Raw genomic sequence first — 22564 nt, forward strand, 5'->3', positions numbered from 1 at the left:
TTTGTCAGTTGATTTGCTTGCTGTTATTTTCTCCCATTCTGAAGGCTTTCTTTTCACCTTGCCTATAGTTACCTTTGTTGTGCAAAAGCTTTTAAGTTTAATTAGGTCCTATTTGTTTATTTTTTCTTTTATTTCCAATATTCTGGGAGGTGGGTCATAGAGGATCCTGCTGTGATTTACGTCGAAGAGTGTTTTGCCTATGTTTTCCTCTAGCAGTTTTATAGTTTCTGGTCTTACATTTAGGTATTTAATCCATTTTGAGTTTATTTTGGTGTATGGTGTTAGAAAGTGTTCTAGTTTCATTCTTTTACAAGTGGTTGACCAGTTTTCCCAGCACCACTTATTAAAGAGATTGTCTTTTCTCCATTGTAAATTCTTGCCTCCTTTGTCAAAGATAAGGTGTCCGTAGGTTCGTGGATTTATCTCTGGGCTTTATATTTTGTTCCATTGATCTATATTTCTGTCTTTGTGTCAGAAATATACTGTCTTGATGACTGTGGCTTTGCAGTATAGTCTGAAGTCAGGTAGGTTGATTCCTCGAGTTCCATTCTTCTTTCTCAAGATTGCATTGGCTATTCAAGGTTTTTTGTATTTCCATACAAAGTGTGAAATTATTTGTTCTAGTTCTCTGAAAAATACCATTGGTTATCTTGATAGGGATTGCATTGAATCTATAGATTATTTGGGTAGTATACTCATTTTCACTATATTGATTCTTCCAATCCATGAACATGGTATATTTCTCCATCTATTAGTGTCCTCTTTGATTTCTTTCACCAATGTTTTATAGTTTTCTATATATAGGTCTTTAGTTTCTTTAGGTAGATTCATTTCTAAGAATTTTATTCTTTTCGTTGCAATGGTGAATGGAATTGTTTCCTTAATTTCTCTTTCTGTTTTCTCATTGTTACTGTATAGGAATGCAAGGGATTTCTGTATGTTAATTTTATATCCTGCAACTTTACTGAATTCATTGATTAGCTCTAGTAATTTTCTGGTGGAGTCTAAAAGGTTTTCTATGTATAGGATCATGTCATCTACAAACAGTGAGAGTTTTACTTTTCTTTTCCAATCTGGATTCCTTTTATTTATTTTTCTCCTCTGATTCCTGTGGCTTAAACTTCCAAAACTATGTTGAATAGTAGTGGTGAGAGTAGGCACCCTTGTCTTGTTCCTGACTTTAGGGGAAATGCTTTCAATTTTTCACCATTGAGGATAATGTTTGCTGTGGGTTTCTCATATACGGTTTTCATTATGTTGAAGTATGTTCCTTCTATTCCTACATTCTGGAGGATTTTTATCACAAATGGATGTTGAATTTTGTCAAACGCTTTCTCTGCATCTATTGAGATAATCATATGGTTTTTATTTTTCAATTTGTTAATGTGGTGTATCACATTGATTGATCTGCATATATTGAAGAATCCTTGCATCCCTGGGATAAAGCCCACTTGGTCATGATGTATGATCTTTTTAATATGTTGTTGGATTCTGTTTGCTAGAATTTTGTTAAGAATTTTTGCATCTATATTCATCAGTGATATTGGCCTGTAGTTTTCTTTTTTGTGGGATCTTTGTCAGGTTTTGGTATTAGAGTGATGGTGGCCACATAGAATGAGTTTGGAAGTGTACCTTCCTCTGCAATTTTCTGGAAGAGTTTGAGTAGGATAGGTGTTAGCTCTTCTCTAAATTTTTGGTAGAATTCAGCTGTGAAGCCGTCTGGTCCTGGGCTTTTGTTTGTTGGAAGATTTCAGATTACAGTTTTGATTTCTGTGCTTCAGATGGGTCTGTTAAGATTTTCTATTTCTTCCTGGTTCAGTTTTGGAAAGTTATACTTTTCTAAGAATTTGTCCATTTCTTCCAAGTTGTCCATTATATTGGCATATAGTTGCTGATAGTAGTTTCTTATGATCCTCTGTATTTCTGTGTTGTCTGTTGTGACTTATCCATTTTCATTTCTAATTTTGTTGATTTGATTCTTCTCCCTTTGTTTCTTGATGAGTCTGGCTAATGGTTTGTCTACTTTAGTTATCTCTCAAAGAACCAGCTTTTAGCTTTATAGATTTTGTCTACGGTCTCCTTTATTTCTTTTTCATTTATTTCTGCCCTAATTTTTATGATCTCGGGTTCTTCATGTCTTCCTTATCTATTTGCTTTAGGTGTAGAGTTAGATTATTTATTTGCCTTTTCTCTTGTTTCTTGAGGTAGGCTTGGATTGCTATGATCCTTCCCCTTAGCACTGCTTTTACTGAGTGCCATAAGTTTTGGATTGTTGTGTTTTCATTTTCATTCTTTTCTATGCATATTTTGATTTCTTTTTTTATTTCTTCTGTGATTTGTTGGTTGTCTGTTGTTTAGCCTCCATATGTCTGTACTTTCAAGAGCTTTTTTCCTGAAGTTGACATCTAATCTTCCTGCATTGTGATCAGAAAAGATATTTGGAATGATTTCAATTTTTCTGAATTTACCAAGGCTAGATTTATGGCCCAGGATGTCATCTATCCTGGAGAAGATTCCGTGTGTACTTGACAAAAAGGTGAAATTCACTGTTTTGGTGTGAAATGTCTTATAGATATCAATTAAGTCTAACTGGCCCATTTGGAGAAGGCAATGGCAACCCACTCCAGCATTCTTGTCTGGAAAACCCCATAGACGGAGGAGCCTGGTAGGCTTCAGTCCATGCGGTAACAAAGAGTCAGACACGACTGAGCGACTCGACTTTCACTTTTCACTTTCATGCACTGGAGAAGGAAATGGCAACCCACTCCAGTGTTCTTTCCTGGAGAATCCCAGGTATGGTGGAGCCTGGTGGGCTGCCGTCTATGGGGTCGCACAGAGTCAGACATGACTGAAGCAACTTAGCAGCAGCAGCAGGAGCAACTGGTCCATTGTATCATTTAAAGTCTGTGTTTCCATGTTAGTTTTCTGTTTAGTTGATCTATCCATAGATGTGAGTGGGGTATTAAAGTCTCTCACTATTATTTTGTTATTGTTTATTTACCCTTTCATACTTGTTAGCATTTGTCTTAGATATTGCGGTGCTCCTATGTTGGGTGCATATATATTTATAATTGTTATCTCTTCTTCTTGGATTGATCCTTTGATCATTATGTAGTGTCCTTCTTTGTCTCTTTTCACAGCCTTTGTTTTAAAGTCTATTTTATCTGATATAAATATTACTACTCCTGCTTTCTTTTGGTCTCTATTTGCATGGAATAACTTTTTCCAGCCCTTCACTTTCAGTCTCTATGTGTCCCCTGTTTTGAGGTGGGTATCTTGTAGACAACATATATAGGGGTCTTGTTTTTGTATCCATTCATCCAGTCTTTGTCTTTTGGTAGGGCATTCAACCCATTTAAATACCTTAAATTACCGTTTAAGGTAATTATTGATAAGTATGATCCCATTGCCATTTACTTTATTGTCTTGGGTTCGAATTTATACACCTTTTTTGTGTTTCCTGTCTAGAGAAGATCCTTTAGCATTTGTTGGAGAGCTGGTTTGGTGGTGCTGAATTCTCTCAGCTTTTGCTTGTCTGAAAAGCTTTTGATTTCTCCTTCATACTTGAATGAGATCCTGGCTAGGTACAGTAATCTGGGTTGTAGGTTATTTTCTTTCATCACTTTAAGTATGTCCTGCCATTCCCTCCTGGTCTGAAGAGTTTCTATTGAAAGATGAGCTGTTATTCTTATGGGAATCCCCTTGTGTGTTATCTGTTGTTTTTTCCTTGCTGCTTTTAATATTTGTTCTTTGTGTTGGATCTTTGTTAATTTGATTAATATGTGTCTTGGGGTGTTTCGCCTTGGGTTTATCCTGTTTGGGACTCTCTGGGTTTCATGGACTTGGGTGACTATTTCCTTCCCCATTTTAGGGAAATTTTCAACTATTATCTCCTCAAGTATTTTCTCATGGTCTTTCTTTTTGTCTTCTTCTATGACTCCTATGATTTGAATGTTGTGGCATTTAATATTGTCCTGGAGGTCTCTGAGATTGTCCTCATTTCTTTTAATTCATTTTTCTTTTTCCCTCTCTGATTCATTAATTTCTACCATTCTATCTTCTACTTCACTAATTGTATCTTCTGCCTCTGTTATTCTACTATTTGTTGCCTCCAGCGTGTTTTTGATCTCATTTATTGCATTATTCATTATATATTGACTCTTTTTTATTTCTTCTAGGTCCTTGTTAAACCTTTCTTGCATCTTCTCAATCCTTGTCTCCAGGCTATTTATCTGTGATTCCATTTTAATTTCAAGGTTTTGGATCATTTTCACTATCATTATTCAGAATTCCTTATCAGGTAGATTCCCTACCTCTTCCTCTTTGGTTTGGTTTGGTGGACATATATCCTGTTCCTTTACCTGCTGGGTATTCCTCTGTCTCTTCATCTTTTTATATTGCTGTGTTTGGGGTGGCCTTTCTGTATTCTGACAGTTTGTGGAGTTTTTTATTGTGGAGTTTCTATATTCTGGCAGTTTGTGGAGTTTTTTTATTGTGGAGTTTCCTGTGGGTGGGGTTGTATCGGTGGCTTGTCAAGGTTTCTTGGTTAGGGAAGCTTGTGTCCATGTTCTGGTGGGCGGAGCTGGATTTCTTCTCTCTGAAGTGCAATGAAGTGTCCACTAATGAGTTATGAGATGTCAATGGATTTGGAGTAACTTTGGTCAGCCTGTATATTGAAGCTCAGGGCTGTGTTCCTGTGTTGTGTGGTATGTCTTGCTCTGGAACTTGTTGGCCCCTGGTTGGTGCTTGGTTTCAGTGTAGGTATGGAGGCGTTCGGAGAAGGCATTGGCACCCCACTCCAATACTCTTGCCTGGAAAATCCCATGGACAGAGGAGCCTGGTGGGCTGCAGTCCATGGGGTCGCTAAGAGTCGGACACGACTGAGCAACTTCACTTTCACTTTCATGCATTGGAGAAGGAAATGGCAACCCACTCCAGTGTTCTTGTCTGGAGAATCCCAGGGATGGGGGAGCCTGGTGGGCTGCCGTCTATGGGGTTGCACAGAGTCACACACGACTGAAGCGACTTAGCAGCAGCAGTAGCAGCAGCATGGAGGCGTTTGATAAGCTCCTGTCGATTAATGTTCCCTGGAGTCAGAAGTTCTCTGATGTTCTCAGATTTGGACTTAAGCCTCCTGCTTCTGGTTTTCAGTCTTATTTTTACAGTAGTCTCAAGACTTCTTCCATACAGCACTGTTGATAAAATATCTAGGTTAAAGAGGAAAAGTTTCTCCACAGTGAGGGACACACAGAGAGGTTCACATAGTTACATGGAGAAGAGAAGAGGGAGGAGAGAGTTAGATGTGACCCGAATGAAATGATCTTCTTGATCTTCCCTTCTCTCAGTCATGTCCGACTCTTTGCGACCCCATGGATAGTACCCTTCCAGGCTCTGCCGTCCATGGGATTTTCCAGGCAAGAATACTGGAGTGGGCTGCCGTTTCCTTCTCCAGGGGATCTTCCCAACCCAGGGATCGAACCTGGGTCTCCTGCATTGCAGACAGATGCTTTACCATCTGAACCACCAGCGAATGAGATGAGGTGGAATCAAAAGAGGAGAGAGCAAGCTAGCCAGTTATCACTTCCTTATGTGCGCTCCACAGTCTGGATCGCTCAGAGATGTTCATGGAGTTATACAGAGAAGAGAAGAGGGAGGAAGGAGACAGAAGTGGTCAGGAGGATAAAAGGGGGGAATGAAAAGGAGAGAGATTCAGCCAGTAATCAGTTCCTGAAGTATTCTCCATCATCTGGAACACACAGAGATTCACAGAGTTGGGTAGAGAAGAGAAGGGGGAGAGAGGAGACAGAGGCGACCTGGTGGAAAAAAAGGAGAGTCCAAAGGGGGAGAGAGCAGTAAAGCCAGTAATCTCACTCCCAAGTAAAAATGGGTACTGAAGATTGGGTTCTTAAAGGTACAAAATTGATAACAAATACCAAAAAGCGAAGATTAAAAATCTAGAGTAGAGGTTGGATTTTCAAAAATATGATATTAAAGAAAAAATGAAGAAGAAAAAAAAAACAGTCACAAAAATTATTTTAAAAAATATGTATATGAAGTTTGCTTTAGAAAATAGGGTCTTTTTTTGTAAAGTAATACTAGGTTATAAAAATGAAAATTAGAGGAGTAATAGAGGACTTAACAAAATTTTTTAATTAAAAAAAATGATCATAAAAATAGTAAAAACATATGTAGGACTTTCTCTGGTGTTGTTGCAGGCAGTGTGGGGTCAGTTTATTTTCGGATAGTTCCTTGGTCTGGCTTGTATTTCTCAAGATCTATAGGCCCCTTCCTAGTAGTTGGTACTAACTACAGGGTTTTAATCTATTGCACCTGTCACTTCCAAGGCGGTTCCCTCTGTTTTAGCTTCTTCTGTTTGCTGGTCTCTTCAGTGTCTGATTTCTGCCCTGACACAAGGGGGGCAGCGGTGGACATTTTTTTAGGCTCACTTGTTCAGTTGCGCTGTGGGGAGGGAGGGATGCTGCAAACAAATAACACTGGCATGTGCTCGCAGTGTCTCAGCCACACTGGGCCTGTCCACGCTCACAGCACATGTCCCCTCCCTGCCCACACAGCTCAGGCTCTAGGGTGCTCCACCAGGAACCATCCGAGGCCTGCACTGGGCTGCATGCACCTCACAGGTCTAAGCTGCTCAGGTTCAGGCACTAGGGTAGTCCTCAGAGGCACAGACTCCATTGGGCCTGCGTTTTGTGCCCTTCCCAGGTCCTAGTAGCTCAGGTGATGAGGTGTTTGGCAAGCGTGGTCGCTGCGACTTACCATCTCCCCCTTTCCCTGCCGCTCGGTTTTCTGGGTGTACAACCGGGGACCTTCTCAGGCAGATGTTGACTGTCCAGAAGCCCAAGAAGTCTTAGTTAACAAAAAAAGCCTGCTTGCAGTTTGGTAGGTAATGTCTTTCTGGGGCTGCAATTGCCCCCTTCTGGCTCTGGCTGCCTGTCACACGAGAGGGATGGTCTGCAGCCAGCTGGTTCTGTTCAGTCCTTTGTTCTGTGCACGGGCCTGGCAGTGTCTTAGGTAGGGCTTTTCACGTGGTAGCTATCCCACAGTCTGGTTTGCTAGCCTGAGTTGTTCCCTCAGATTGCCCTCGGGGCATTCAGGCCCGATCCTTACTCTAAGCAATGCAGCCCGCGCCTCCCTGCCCAGTCCCCACTTGCTAGTGGCAGGTGCAGGCGTCTGCGCTGCTTCTCCGCTGGGGGAGTTACCTTTGGGCTCGTAATCTGTGAGTTTTAATTATTTATTTATTTTTCCTCTCTGTTATGTTGCTCTCTGAGGTTCCAAGGCTCGCCACAGACTCGGCAATGAGTGTTTCCTGGTGTTTGGAAACTTCTCTCTTTTTAAGACTCCCTTCCTGGGACGGAGATCTATCCCTACCTCTTTTGTCTCTTTTTTTGTCTTTTATATTTTTCCTACTTCCTTTCGAAGACAATGGGCTGCTTTCTGGGTGCCTGATGTCCTCTGCCGACATTCAGAAGTTGTTTTGTGGAATTTACTCAGCGTTTAAATGTTATTTTGATGAATTTCTGGGGGACAAAGTGGTCTCCCTGTCCTATTCCTCTGCCATCTTAGGACCGCCCTTAATATTGTATTTTTGAGAATCTAACTCTACTCTAGATTTTTAATCTTTGCTTTTTGGTATTTATTATCAATTTTGTACCTTTAAGAACCCAATCTTCAGTACCCATTTTTACTTGGGAGCCATATTACTGGCTGCATTGCTCTCCCCCCTTTTGGACTCTCCTTTTTCTCCACCAGGTCACCTCTATCTCCTCCCTCCTCCTTCTCTTCTCTACCCAACTCTGTGAATCTCTTTGGGTGTTCCAGGTTGTGGAGAACACCTAGGGAACTGATTACTGGCTGGAACTGTCACTCTCTTTTGATTCCCCCTTTTATCCTCCTGACCACCTCTGTCTCCTTCCTCCCTCTTCTCTTCTCTCTGTAACTCCATGAACATCTCTGAGGGGTCCAGACTGTGCATAGCACATAGAGAAGTGATAACTGGCTAGCTTGCTCTCTCCTCTTTTGATTCCCCCTCTTCTCCTCCTGGTCACCTCTATCTCCCTCCTCCCTCTTCTCTTCTCCATGTAAATCTGTGTTACCTCTCCAGGTGTTCCTCACTGTAGAGAAACTTTTCATCATTAACCTAAATGTTTTATCATCGGTGCTGTATAGATGGAGAAGTCTTGAGGCTACTCTAAGGATAAGACTGAAAACCAGAAACGGGAAGCTTAAGTCCAAATCCTAAGAGCCCCAGGGAACTCCTGAATCCAGGGAACATTAATCAACAGGAGCTCATCAAACACCACCTTACCTACACTGAAATCAAGCACTACTCAAGGGCCAACAAGTTTCAGAGAAAGACATACCACACAAATTCTCCAACAACACAGGAACATAGCCCTGAGCATCAATATCCAGGCTGCCCAAAGTCGCACCAAACCCACTGACATCTCAAAACTCATTAATGGACACTTCATTGCACTCCAGAGAGAAGAAATCAGCTCTACCCACCAAAACACTGACACAAGCGTCCCTAACCAGGAAACCTTGACAAGCCACACGTCCAACCCCACCCACAGCAAGGAACCTCCATAATAAAAAGGAATCACAAACGTCCAGAATACAGAAGGCCATCCCAGGACAGCAATATAAACAAAATGAAAAGAAAGAGAAATATTTAGCAGGTAAAGGAACACGATAAATGCCCACCAAATCAAACAAAAGAGGAAGAGATAGGGACTCTACCTGATAAAGAATTCCAAATAATGATAGTGAAAATGATCCAAAATCTTGAAAATAAAATGGAGTTACAGATAAATAGCCTGGAGACAAGGATTGAGAAGATGCAAGAAATGTTTAACAAGGACCTAGAAGAAACAAAAAAAGAGCCAATATATAATGAATAATGCAACAAATGAGATCAAAAACACTCAGGAGGGAACCAACAGTAGAAAAATGGAGGCAGAAGATAGAATTAGTGAACAGAAGATAGAATGGTAGAAATAAACGAAAAAGAGAAGAAAAAAGAATTAAAAGAAATGAGGACAAGCTCAGAGACCTCTGCGACAATGTTAAATGCCCCAACATTCAAATCATAGGAATCCCAGAAGAAGACAAAAACAAAGGCCATGAGAAAATACTTGAGGAGATAATAATTGAAAACCTCCGTAAAATGGGGAAGGAAATAGTCACCCAAGTCCAAGAAACCCAGAGAGTCACAAACAAGATAAACCCAAGGCGAAACACCTCAAGACACATATTAATCAAATTAACAAAGATCAACCACAAAGAACAAATATTAAAAGCAGTAAGGGAAAAACAACAAATAACACACAAGGGAATTCCCATAAGGATAACAGCTGATCTTTCAATAGAAACTCTTTAGGCCAGAAGAGAATGGCAAGACATAAAGTGATGAAAGAAAATAACCTACCGCCCAGATTACCGCACCCAGCAAGGATACCATTCAAATATGAAGGAGAAATCAAAAGCTTTACAGACAAGCAACAGCTGAGAGAATTCAGCACCACCAAACCAGCTCTCCAACAAATGCTAAAGATCTTCTCTAGACAGGAAACACAGAAAGGGTGTATAAACTAGAACCCAAAACAATAAAGTAAATGGCAATGGGATCATACGTATCAATAATTACCTTAAATGTAAATGGGTTGAATGCCCTACCAAAAGACAAATACTGGCTGAATGGATAAAAAAAAACAAGACCCCTATATATGTTTTCTACAAGAGACCCACCTCTAAACAGGGGACACATAGACTGAAAATGAAGGGCTAGAAAAAGATATTCCATGCAAATAGAGACCAAAATAAAGCAGGAGTAGCAATACTCATATCAGATAAAATAGACCTTAAAACAAAGGCTGTGAAAAGAGACAAAGAAGGACACTACATAATGGTCAAAGGATCAACAAAAGAAGAAGAGATAACAATTATAAATATATATGCTCCCAACATAGGAGCACCACAATATGTAAGGCAAATGCTAACAAGTATGAAAGGGGAAATAAACAGTAAAACAATAATAATGGGAGACTTTAATTCCCCACTCACGCCTATGGATAGATAAACTAAACAGAAAATTAACAAGGAAACACAAACCTTAAATGATACAATAGACCAGTTAGACTTAATTGATACTTATAGGACATTTCACCCCAAAACAATGAATTTCACCTTTTTCTCAAGTGCACATGGAACCTTCTCCAGGATAGATCACATCCTGGGCTATAAATCTAGCCTTGGTATATTCAAAAAAAAACATGAACTCATTCCAAGCATCTTTTCTGACCACAATACAGTAAGATTAGATCTCAATTACAGGAGAAAAGCTATTAAAAATTCCAACATATGGAGGCTGAACAACACGCTGTTGAATAACCAACAAATCACAGAAGAAATCAAAAAAGTAATCAAAACATGCATAGAAATGAATGAAAATGAAAACACGACAACCCAAAATCTATGGGACACTGTAAAAGCAGTACTAAGGGGAAGGTTCATAGCAATACAGGGTTACCTGAATAAACAAGAAAAAAGTCAAATAAATAACCTAACTCTACACCTAAAGCAACCAGAAATGGAAGAAATGAAGAACCCCAGCGTTAGTTCAGTTCAGTTCAATTCAGTCACTCAGTCGTGTCCGACTCTTTGTGACCCCATGAATCGCAGCACGCCAGGCCTCCCTGTCCATCACCAACTCCTGGAGGTCACCCAGAAACATGTCCATTGAGTCAGTGATGCCATCCAGCCATCTCATCCTCTGTCGTCCCCTTCTCCTCCTGCCCCCAATCCCTCCCAGCATCATTGTCTTTTCCAAGGAGGCAACTCTTCACATGAGGTGGACAAAGTACTGGAGTTTCAGCTTCAACATCATTCCTTCCAAAGAAATCCCAGGGCTAATTTCCTTCAGAATGGACTGGTTGGATCTCCTTGCAGTCTGAGGGACTCAAGAGTCTTCTACAACATCACAGTTCAAAAGCATCAATTCTTTGGTGCTCAGCCTTCTTCACAGTCCAACTCTCACATCCATACATGACCACAGGAAAACCATAGCCTTGACTACACGAACTTTTGTTGGCAAAGTAATGTCTGTGCTTTTGAATATGCTATCTAGGTTGGTCATGACTTTCCTTCCAAGGAGTAAGCGTCTTTTAATTTCATGGCTGTAGTGATTAGTAGAAGGAAAGAATTCTTAAAAATTAGGGCAGAAATAAACGCAAAAGAAACAAAAGAGATCATAGCAATAATCAACAAAGGCAAAAGTTGGTTCTTTGAGAGGTTAAATAAAATTGACAAACCATTAGCCAGACTCATCAAGAAACAAAGGGAGAAAAATCAAATCAACAAAATTAGACATTAAAATGGAGAAATCACAACAGACAACACAGAAATACAAAGGATCATAAGAGACTACTTTCAGCAACTATATGCCAATAAAATGGACAACTTGGAAGAAATGGACAAATTCTTAGAAAAGTACAACTTTCCAAAACTGAACCAGGAAGAAATGGAAAATCTTAACAGACACATCACAAGCACAGAAATTGAAACTGTAATCAGAAATCTTCCAGCAAACAAACAAAAAAAAAAAGCCCAGGACCAGATGGCTTCACAGCTGAATTCTACAAAAAATTTAGAGAAGAGCTAACACCTAACTTACTCAAACTATTCTAGAAAATTGCAGAGGAAGGTAAACTACCAAGCTCATTCTATGAGGCCACCATCACCCTAATACCAAAAACTGACAAAGACGCCACAAAAAAAGAAAACTGCAAGCCAATATCTCTGATGAACATAGATGCAAAAATTCTTAACAAAATTCTAGGAAACAGAATCCAACAACATATTTAAAAGGTCATACATCATGACCTAGTGGGCTTTATCCCAGGGATGCAAGGATTCTTCAATACCCGCAAATCAATGTAATACACCACATTAACAAATTGAAAAATAAAAGCCATATGATTATCTCAATAGATGCAGAGAAAGCCTTTGACAAAATTCAACACCTGTTTATGATAAAAAAAGAAAAAAGCCTCCAGAAATCAGGAATAGAAGGAACATACCTCAACATAATAAAAAACTATATATGACAAACCCACAGCAAACATTATCTTCAATGGTGAAAAATTGAAAGCATTTCCCCTAAAGTCAGGAACAAGACAAGGGTGCTCTCTCTCACCACTACTATTCAACATAGTTTTGGAAGTTTTAGCCATAGCAATCAGAGCAGAAAAAGAAATAAAAGTAATCCAGATTGGAAAAGAAGTAAAACTCTCACTGCTTGCAGACAACATGAGCCTATACATAGAAAACCCTTTAGACTCCACCAGTAAATTACTAGAGCTAATTAATGAATATAGTAAAGTTGTAGAATGTAAAATCAACACACAGAAATCCCTTGCATTCTTATACACTAACAAGGAGAAAACAGAAAGAGAAATTAAGGAAATAATTCCATTCACCACTGTAACAAAATGAATAAAATACTTAGGAATGAATCTACCTAAAGAAACAAAAGACCTATATATAGAAAACACTGGTGAAAGAAATCAAAGAGGACACTAATAGATGGAGAAATAGACCATGTTCATGGATTGGAAGAATCAATATAGTTGAAAATGAGTATACTATCCAAAGCAATCTATAGAATCAATGCAATCCCTATAAAGCTACCAATGGTATTTCTCACAGAGCTTGAACAAATAATTTCACAATTTGTATGGAAATACAAAAAACCTCAAATAGCCCAAGCAACCTTATGAAAGAAGAATGGGACCTGAGGAATCAACCTGCCTGACTTCAGGCTCTACTACAAAGCCACCGTCATCAAGACAGTATGGTACTGGCACAAAGACAGAAATATAGATCAATGGAACAAAATAGAAAGCCCAGAGATAAATCCACACACCTATGAACACCTTATCTTCGACAAAAGAGGCAAGAATATACAATCGGGAAAAGACAATCTTTTTAACAAGTGGTGCTGGGGAAACTGGTCAACCATTTGTAAAAAAAAAAAAAAAAAAAGAAAAAGAAAGAAACTAGAACACTTTCTAACACCATACACAAAAACAAACTCAAAATGGATTAAAGATCTAAACGTAAGATCAGAAACTATAAAACTCCTAGAGGAAAACATAGGCAAAACACTCTCCGACGTAAATCACAGCTGGATCCTCTATGACCCACCTCCCAGAATATTTGGGAAAAAAGCAAAAATATACAAATGGGACCAAATTAAAATTAAAAGCTTTTGCACAACAAAGGAAACTATAAGCAAAGTGAAAAGACACCTTCAGAATGGGAGAAAATAATAGCAAGTGAAGCAACTGACAAAGAATGCATCTCAAAAAAATACCAGCAACTCCTGCAGCTCAATTCCAAAAAACTAAATGACCCAATCAAAGAATGAGCCAAAGAACTAAACAGACATTTCTCCAAAGAAGACATACAGATGGCTAACAAACACATGAAAAGATGCTCAACATCACTCATTATTAGAGAAATGCAAATCAAAACCACAATGAGGTACCATTTCACACCAGTCAGAATGGCTGCTATCCAAAAGTTTACAAGCAATAAATGCTAGAAGGGGTGTGGAGAAAAGGGTACCCTCTTACACCGTTGGTGGGAATGCAAACTAGTACAGCCACTATGGAGAACAGTGTGGAGATTCCTTTAAAAACTGGAAATAGAAGTGCCATATGACCCAGCCTCTTGATGAAAGTGAAAGTGGAGAGTGAAAAAGTTGGCTTAAAGCTCAACATTCAGAAAATGAAGATCATGGCATCCGGTCCCATCACTTCATGACAAATAGATGGGGAAACAGTGGAAACAGTGTCAAACTTTATTTTTCTGGGCTCCAAAATCACTGCAGATGGTGACTGCAGCCATGAAATTAAAAGACGCTTACTCCTTGGAAGGAAAGTTATGACCAACCTGGATAGCATATTCAAAAGCACAGACATTACTTTGCCAACAAAGGTTCGTCTAGTCAAGGCTATGGTTTTTCCTGTGGTCATATATGGATGTGAGAGTTGGACTGTGAAGAAGGCTGAGTGCCGAAGAATTGATGCTTTTGAACTGTGGTATTGGAGAAGACTCTTGAGAGTCCCTTGGACTGCAAGGAGATCCAACCAGTCCATTCTGAAGGAGATCAGCCCTGAGATTTCTTTGGAAGGAATGATGCTGAAGCTGAAACTCCAGTACTTTGTCCACCTCATGTGAAGAGTTGACTCCTTGGAAAAGACTCTGATGCTGGGAGGGATTGGGGGCAAGAGGAGAAGGGGACGACAGAGGATGTGATGGCTGCATGGCATCACTGACTTGATGGACATGAGTCTCAGTGAACTCTGGGAGTTGGTGATGGACAGGGAGACCTGGCATGCTGCGATTCATGGGGTCGCAAAGAGTCAGACACGGCTGAGCGACTGATCTGATCTGATGACCCAGCAATCCCACTGCTGAGCATACACACTGAGGAAACCAGAATTGAAAGAGACACGTGTACTCCAATGTTCATCACAGCACTGTTTTTAATAGCCAGGACATGGAAGCCTCCTAGATGTCCGTGAGCGGGTGAATGTATAAGAAAGCTGTGGTACATATACACAATGGAATATTACTCAGCCATTAAAAACAATACATTTGAATCAGTTCTAATGAGATGGATGAATCTGGAACCTATTATACAGAGTGAAGTAAGCCAGAAAGAAAAACACCAATACAATATGCTGACACAAATATATGGAATTTAGAAAATGGTAATAATAACTCAAAAGAGAAACAGATGTATAGAACAGTTTTTTGGACTCCGTGGGAAAGGGCGAGGGTCATTTGATTTGGGAGAAAGGCATTGAAACATGTATATTATCATATGTGAAATGAATCGCCAGTCCAGGTTCGATGCATGATACAGGGTGCTCGGGGCTGGTGCACTGGGATGACCCAGAGGGATGGGATGGGGAGGGGGAATGGAGGGGGTTCAGGATGGGGAACACATGTACACCCATGGTGGATTCATGTCAATCTATGGCAAAACCAATACAATATTGTAAAGTAATTAGCCTCCAAAAAAATAAAGAGAAAAAAGAAAAGAAAAAGCAGAGATGTTACTTTGTCAACAAGTTCCATCTAGTCAAGGCTATGATTTTCCAGTAGTCATGTATGGTTGTGAGAGTTGGACTATAAAGAAAGCTTAGTGCTGAAGAATTGATGCTTTTGAACTGTGGTGTGGGAGAGGACTCTTGAGAATCCCTAGGACTGCAAGGGGATCCAACCAGTCCATCCTAAAGGAGATCAGTCCTTAGTGTTCACTGGAAGGACTGATGTTGAAGCTGAAACTCAAATACTTTGGCCACCTGATGCAAAGAGCTGACTCATTTGAAAAGACCCTGATTCTGGTAAAGGTTGAAGGTAGAAGGAGAAGGGGATGACAGATGATGAGATGGTTGGATGGCATCACCAGCTCCATACACCTGAGTTTTGGTGATGGACAGGGAGGCCTGGTGTGCTGCAGTCCATGGGATCACAGGGAGTCGGACACGACTGAGCAACTGAACTGAACTCAATAACAGTACCAGTGAAAAACAGGTCAAAGAAACAGTTTCCAACATGGATTCAAAATTAGTTCTTCTCTGCAACAATTACTCCTTCTCTGCAACAGTAATGCACTGTTAAAGTCCATTCCACAGTATTATGGAAAAAAGGGGTGATGACCATTCTGCTTTGTCAGATGGATCTTTCTGGGGGTGTCTGCCATTGATGCCAGTGTTCCAAATGTAGATTTGTCTTCTTTTTGTTCCTCTTTGGAAAGTTTCTACTTTACACCTGTAGACCTACTAGATGAAGTCCATTGACTCAAGGCTTGATATTTCTTTTTTTTTTTTCTTTTTTTTAAATTTTTTTTTTAAACTTTACAATATTGTATTGGTTTTGCTGTGATACAAAAGTCTACAAGCAATAAATACTGGAGAGGGTGTGGAGAAAAGGGAACCCTCTTACACTGTTGGAGGGAATGCAAACTAGTACCGCCACTATGGAGAACAGTGTGGAGATTCCTTTAAAAACTGGAAATAGAACTGCCTTATGACCCAGCAATCCCACTGCTGGGCATACACACTGAGGAAACCAGAATTGAAAGGCTTGATATTTCTAACAAGTTCTGCTACCTGTCCCTAAGCCACCCTGAATAATTAGAGCCTACATTCCACCTTCTTCTTTCTGTTTAAACACTTGGGGCAAAATTTTCACACCAATAGGCTTCCAGAGTTAGATAATAAGAATGGTCAGAGGAAAGTCTGAAGGTTCATCAAAAATTAAAATTAGAGCTGTCTTATGATTGAAGTAGTTCTGGGGTTTTTAGGGTTTGTGTTTTTGTTGTTGTTGTTGTTTTGTTTTGTTTTGTTTTTTTCTTTTTTCTCAGCTTGCTTCTGGGTTTAATTACTTTTGATTACCTTCCAGACAATGGAGAAAGAAATGGCAACCCACTCCAGTATTCTTGCCTGGAGAATCCCAGGGATAGAGAAGCCTGGTGGGCTGCTGTCTGTGGGGTCGCACAAAGTCAGACACGACTGATGTGACTTAGCAGTAGCATGATTTGGCAGTCCAACTCCTGGGCATGTACCCAGACAAAACTCTAATCCAGAAAGACACATGCACCTCTATGTTCAGAGTAGCACTACCTACAATAGCCAAGATATGAAAACAACATAAATGTCCATCAACAGATGAATGAATAAAGATGTGGTACATGTATATAATGAAACGCTACTCAACCACAAAAAGAGAATGAAATAATGCAATTTGCAGCAACGTGGATGGACCTACAGCTTATCATACTGAGTTAAGTAAGTCAGAAAGAGAAATAGAAATACGATGTGATATCTCTTATGTGTGGAATCTAAACTATGACACAAATGAATTTATCTACAAAATAGGAACAGACTCTAAAGCATACAGAATAGATTTGTGATTGGCAAGGGGGAGACAGAGTAGTGAGGGATGGACTGAGATTTTGGGGTTAGCAAATGCAAACCACTGTTTATAGAATGGATAAACAAGGTCTTGTTGCATATCACAGGGAACTATATTCAATAAACCATGATATAAGTGATATAATGATATAAGCTGTATTCAATAGACCACGATTCCATGTGATAAACCATGATGGAAAAGAATATGAAATATATATTAATATATATTAATTAAGTGATATATAATAATTAATATATTATAAATAAATAAAATATATGTAATATGAAATATATTTATTCTAATATTCTTTTATATATGTATATATATATGTGTATATATATAACTAAATCACACTGCTCTAGAGCAGAAATTCACACAACATTGGAAATCAACTATACTTCAGTAAAACAAAATTTTTTTTTAAAAGAGCGGTCAATGGAAAATTGCATCTGTTTTGACTCAAAGAAATCACTAAATAACTAGGAAAGTGCAAAATTTCTTGCCAAAGTGAGACTTCTAACCAGACAAGCATCAGATGTCTCAACACAACAAAGATGGCAGAAAGTAAAAGAGTTTTAGAAGAATATAAATTTGTTGCAAACTCAACACAGACTTTTACTGAGAGCATAGTGCATGCAGGTAAGACAATTTGACAGGGATACAAATAGTAAAAAGACGTGGATGTTGCTCTCAAAAAGCTTAAAAATTAAAAGGGAAAAGGAACTTAAATAGCCACAACAAAAGGTCTAAAATGGGGAGAAGATTTAGCAAAATCCAGTTAAATTGTGATAGCACTTTAGATGAAGCAGAGACAGCTCCCACTTGTGAATCAGGGAAGGTCTTCTTCAGGAAGTGATATCTGAAATAAGCATGATGGTCTATTCACATCTAAATACATGAAGGGCCCTTGGGCTTAATTCCATTCAGAATTTAAATTATGAATTTTAAAGCCATATGACACAGGATAGAAAAATAATTCTGCAAAATTACATTTAACTTATATCAATCATTAGGTAGAAATAAACAACAACCAAAACAGGTATACAAGGAGAGTGGAAAGGTCATCATCACTGTCCTATGTCTACATGTGTCCTGAGCTCTTGAGCTGCTGGGATCTCTTTCCAAAGGGAGAAGAGTGCTTGGGGGTTCACAGTGTGTCCTGATGAGCATAGAGATGGAAGTCATTCTACATGGGATGGAGGTGAGAAGGAAGGGGCTGATAGATAAGAAGAAAGGGGCTGGGAGGAGGAAAACTGAGAAAAGAGAGAGAAAAAAAAGATGGGCAAGCAAGTGGAGACTGAGGGAAAGGGTAGGAAAAACGGACACAAAAACTCACCAGTGCTTCCTAAGCCAAAATACAAGACCTGTTAGGAGTACCAAGGGCACAATCACTGTCAAAATGATCCAACCCACAGAGCAGTGATGATCTGCGGATGGATGTGCACACAAGGGTGTCCTCTCAAACCGACCCACTGTTTTACTGCATTTCTGTGCTCTTCATTTGTTATTCAAGTATCTGCCTCAACAATCTCCTTCTTCCCTATTTCCTCTCCTATCCCTCATCAGAGATGACTCCATCTAACCTCCTTCCTATATCTATGGGGCTCTCATTTTCAACTCCCGTATTTCTTATTTTTATTCCTTTGGGTCTGAAGTCCCTAGAATCCCCCAATTTTTCATCTAGCTCTCCTTCTTTGCTTGAGGACCACCTATTCCCATCCCAGCGGGGCTCCAGTTCCTCCTCGCCCCAGTAGAGGATGATGTCCTGGCCTCCTAGACTGCTGTGCCTCACCCGGCAACTCAGGCCAGATGCCTCACTGGCTTCCACATCCAAGGAAACCCGAAGATACCAGGTCCCATCAGCTTTAGCCAAGACATCACTTTTCTGAGTGCCCTATTGCTCCTGCTCACCCCGCATCCATATCACCCAAATGGGCTTTGGGTAGAAGCCAGAGGCATGACAAACCAGCATCAGATGGCCAGGGCCAGGACTGGGGCCAAGGGAGAGCCAGGCCTCTGGTCTTACTGCATAGGACAGAGAAAATAGTCAGATGAGGACTCTAGTACAGACTCAGAGGTTCAGAGCTTCATGTCATTTTAGATGGACATACTTTTCCCACCGTTAGCAGTCGTCACCCATTATCCCCTCCCCCACTTGGCTCCTTGTTAGGAAGATGAGAAGGTGTGATTTTAGAACAAAAAATTTGTGGAGAGAGGGTGCAGGACTGACCTCATCTCTGGAGATATGCCTTTCCTGCCTCAAGAAGACCCAAGAGGAAACACGGGCAGATGTCATTCAGCAGCTTATGTATTTCCTGGGTGTGTCTGTAAAAGCTGAATAGTCTGCTGACCAACATGACTTGTCTGGAAGCTCAGCAGTTCTGATCCTTGATAAGCAAACTACACAAAGTCTATTGATGCTTCACCAGCATGCAACTCATGGCCTTCTGTTATCTGTATTTCAAAGGGATCTAGGGAAGAGGAGTTACCAATCAGAGAAAAGAGGACATTAAAAGGAAAAAGTTAATCAAAAAATGTTGGAAGCAGAAAGAAGAAGTTTAGAAGATTTGAGGAAATGAAGCAAGATTGGCTTGACAAAAGTTCAAAGAAAAGGAAATTGGTGGTAGTTGGAGATTGAGAAAGAGATGAATGGCATGAGAAGTGTTTGAAGAAGGCAATATAAAGGATGTAGATAATAGATAATAACATAATAAGGAAGGACTTAGTGAGACAGTGTGGAGTATATTAATCAAGAGTGAGTGGAATGCAATAGGTTATATTGAGTGTGTAAATAGAGATTGCTGAAGAGATTGAATGGGGAAGAAAGTCACACTTTAAGGAGTCCATCATAGAGTGAGGAAACTGAAGGTATCTAGTCAGAGTTGAGTGAAAGGGGCTGTCAGAGGTGACCACTGTTGGAATATAATAAACCACAAGCCTGCAGTCAATGAGAGGGAAATGTATAAGTAAGTAGCAGAAGTCTTGAACATTATAGGAAGACAGGGTCTGGATTACACCCTTGCCCAACTGCTGTTCCATGGTAGGGAGAGGTAAGGTTCAGAATTGAGTGGAAATTGATTGGAGGATGTATATTAGAGAAATAAGAAACTCAGAGATATACACACACACACACACACCTCGCACTGTATCCCCAATCCCCACTGAGGGAACTGAACTTACATTCAAGTTGCCATTTATTGGCATTGTTGTGAAATACCTGCAAAACTATAGTGAATCTCCTGTGAGATACACTTTGCAGTTCCATTAACTCCTCATTGTTGAAGTGGCCCTTGGACCAAGGCCAAAGGTAAATGACTGTGTGAGAGCTGCTTTTCCAGCCATGAGTCTGCAAGTCACCCAACTAAGCTAAGCCCAGATTTTGTACCCAGGGATGGTTGTAAAATCATAAAATCCAAATGTATTAGAAGGAGATTGGCTCCTGGAAGCCTGTAGGAAAAGAACAAAGAGAATGAGAAGGGACATTGGGAAGGAGAGAGAATGGAGAAAGAAAGGTACCAAAGAGGGGAAACTTGGTATATAATAGAAAAGGCAAGCCATCGATATCTCAGTGGACATTTGGCTGCCCCAGGGTCCCAAGAGTTAGTTATATGCAGCCTTCAAGAGAGCACAGAGACCTGGAGTCAGGGATACTTAGAATGGAACGGGGCTGATAACTCTCAATCTCCAGCTTGGGGAAACCATTACACAGGCACACATGCATGCATGCACGTGCACACACACACACACACACACACACCTTCCTGGATAAGAGCTCTTACCCTCTTCATTGTCACCACCTGGGAGGAGAGTAAGGAACAATGAAAGTTGCAGAAACAGCATCTCATTTGCAGATGTCCTTTCTCACAGAAAAGTAGGTCTTTGATTTCTGTTCTAAACAAACCTACCCCAAAACACCTCTATTCTGACTTCCTCTTCCTGCCAACAGGCAAACCTTTCCTTTAGTCACTGACTGAAAAAAGAAAGCTTGCTCCCTCCCTAAGCCCTGGACCACATACTCAGATATTCATTTCCCTTCCAGTTCTGATACTCCTCTCTGGATTCCAGTTTCTCTCCTTGTCACCAACATCCATTCTGCTCACCTTTCTATAATTTAACTGCTATGGACCAAATCTTGTTGGAAAGTCAATGTATTTGTAAGGCCTCTTTTCTCATTCATACAATAAAAGAATGAAACTAAACATCTTCTTAGCATCATATCTAATATTCTCATGCCTCTGCTCTTTTCCGTCAGTTAGTCTTTCTCTTGCTTTTCTGAATATTTCCTCAAATATTCTCTTCCTCTTTCTCACCTTCACCCCACCTCATTCATATCTCTGACTTGTCTTGGTTCCTTTATTAGCTTTCTCAGAATCCCCTATGAGTTCTCTGAGAAACAGTATAAACTGATACATATTCTTCATTATTCGTAGGGAATAGCCAGTAGCCATCACAAAGACCACAGGAATATTGAAACATGTAAAGAAAAGCCTCCTCTATTTGACCTATATGGACATGTATTCACTCACCAAAGAATCACTTAGCATCTGCCTAAACCAAACGTCTATTACACCTGTGAATTGTGTTATGTAGTGGCTGAAAATACAATCACTTTATTCAAGGATGTTTTAAATTCCTTGGGAGAAAAAACATCTAAAACAAGAATTGTAAATCTTGGCGTGCTGAGACTTATTATAAAGTATAAACTCTAAACAAACAACAACAAAGGGAAAAAAAAAAAAAAAAAGCCTCCTTGAAACATTTGCCAAAATGGTGGCCCTTAACTCTTTTGTTTACCCAACAGGATCTTGTCTTCAGAGGTTGCCTTGAGGTATTTGATCTATAGCCTGTTTAAAAAATTGTTTTCACTGAGTAAATTTGAAGATCTAATGGACTTTATTCGATGATTCATGAATTGGGCAGCATTCTTTCTAGCAGCTGGAAGGGTACACAGAGGAACAGTATAAAAAGGAGGGTTTTTATAGGAAGAAAGGTGTTGCAGAGGAGCAATTTTCAAAAGAAAAGAAAGGGTTATTTTAAGGCAGGACATATTTTTGAGGGGAAGGGAATGGCAAGAATTTTATCATGTAGATTGCCTCTTCTTCCTCTGGAAGGTGGAGAGAGCCTACCTGGAAGATTATCTCATTGGTACCAATTCAAAATTACAAAATGGTTGATTATGATTACATTTCTCATGAAGGCCGAAACTGCAATTAAGTTAGATATTGAATCAAGGTTTGAACATTCTTTCAACTGCCCTTCTTTGAGACTGTAATGAAAACATCTTTTCCAGACCTGTGGCCACTGCTGAGTTTTTCAAATTTACTGACATATTGAGTGCAGCACTTCAACAGCATCCTCTTTTAGTTAATAACTCAGCTGGAATTCTATCACCTCCACTAGCTTTGTAGTAACACTTCTTAAGGTCCACTTATATGTGGGTCAACAGTGAGAACCTTACATGAAACAGCTGACTGGTTCAAAATTAGGAAAGGAGTACCATAGGCTGTATATTGTCCCCCAGTTTATTTAACTTATATGCAGAGTACCTCATGCAAAA

The 22564-nt window shown here is 39.8% G+C and overlaps 1 pseudogene; it reads right to left on the reverse strand.

Moving 5' to 3' along the window:
• Positions 1-17385: 17385 nt before the first annotated feature.
• On the reverse strand, positions 17386-21899 carry LOC109556711 (T-cell surface glycoprotein CD1a-like; annotated as a pseudogene).
• Between the last annotated feature and the right edge of the window lie 665 nt (positions 21900-22564).

The sequence above is a fragment of the Bos indicus genome, chromosome 3 (genome assembly GCF_029378745.1).
Source record: "Bos indicus isolate NIAB-ARS_2022 breed Sahiwal x Tharparkar chromosome 3, NIAB-ARS_B.indTharparkar_mat_pri_1.0, whole genome shotgun sequence".
Lineage (NCBI taxonomy): Eukaryota > Metazoa > Chordata > Mammalia > Artiodactyla > Bovidae > Bos > Bos indicus.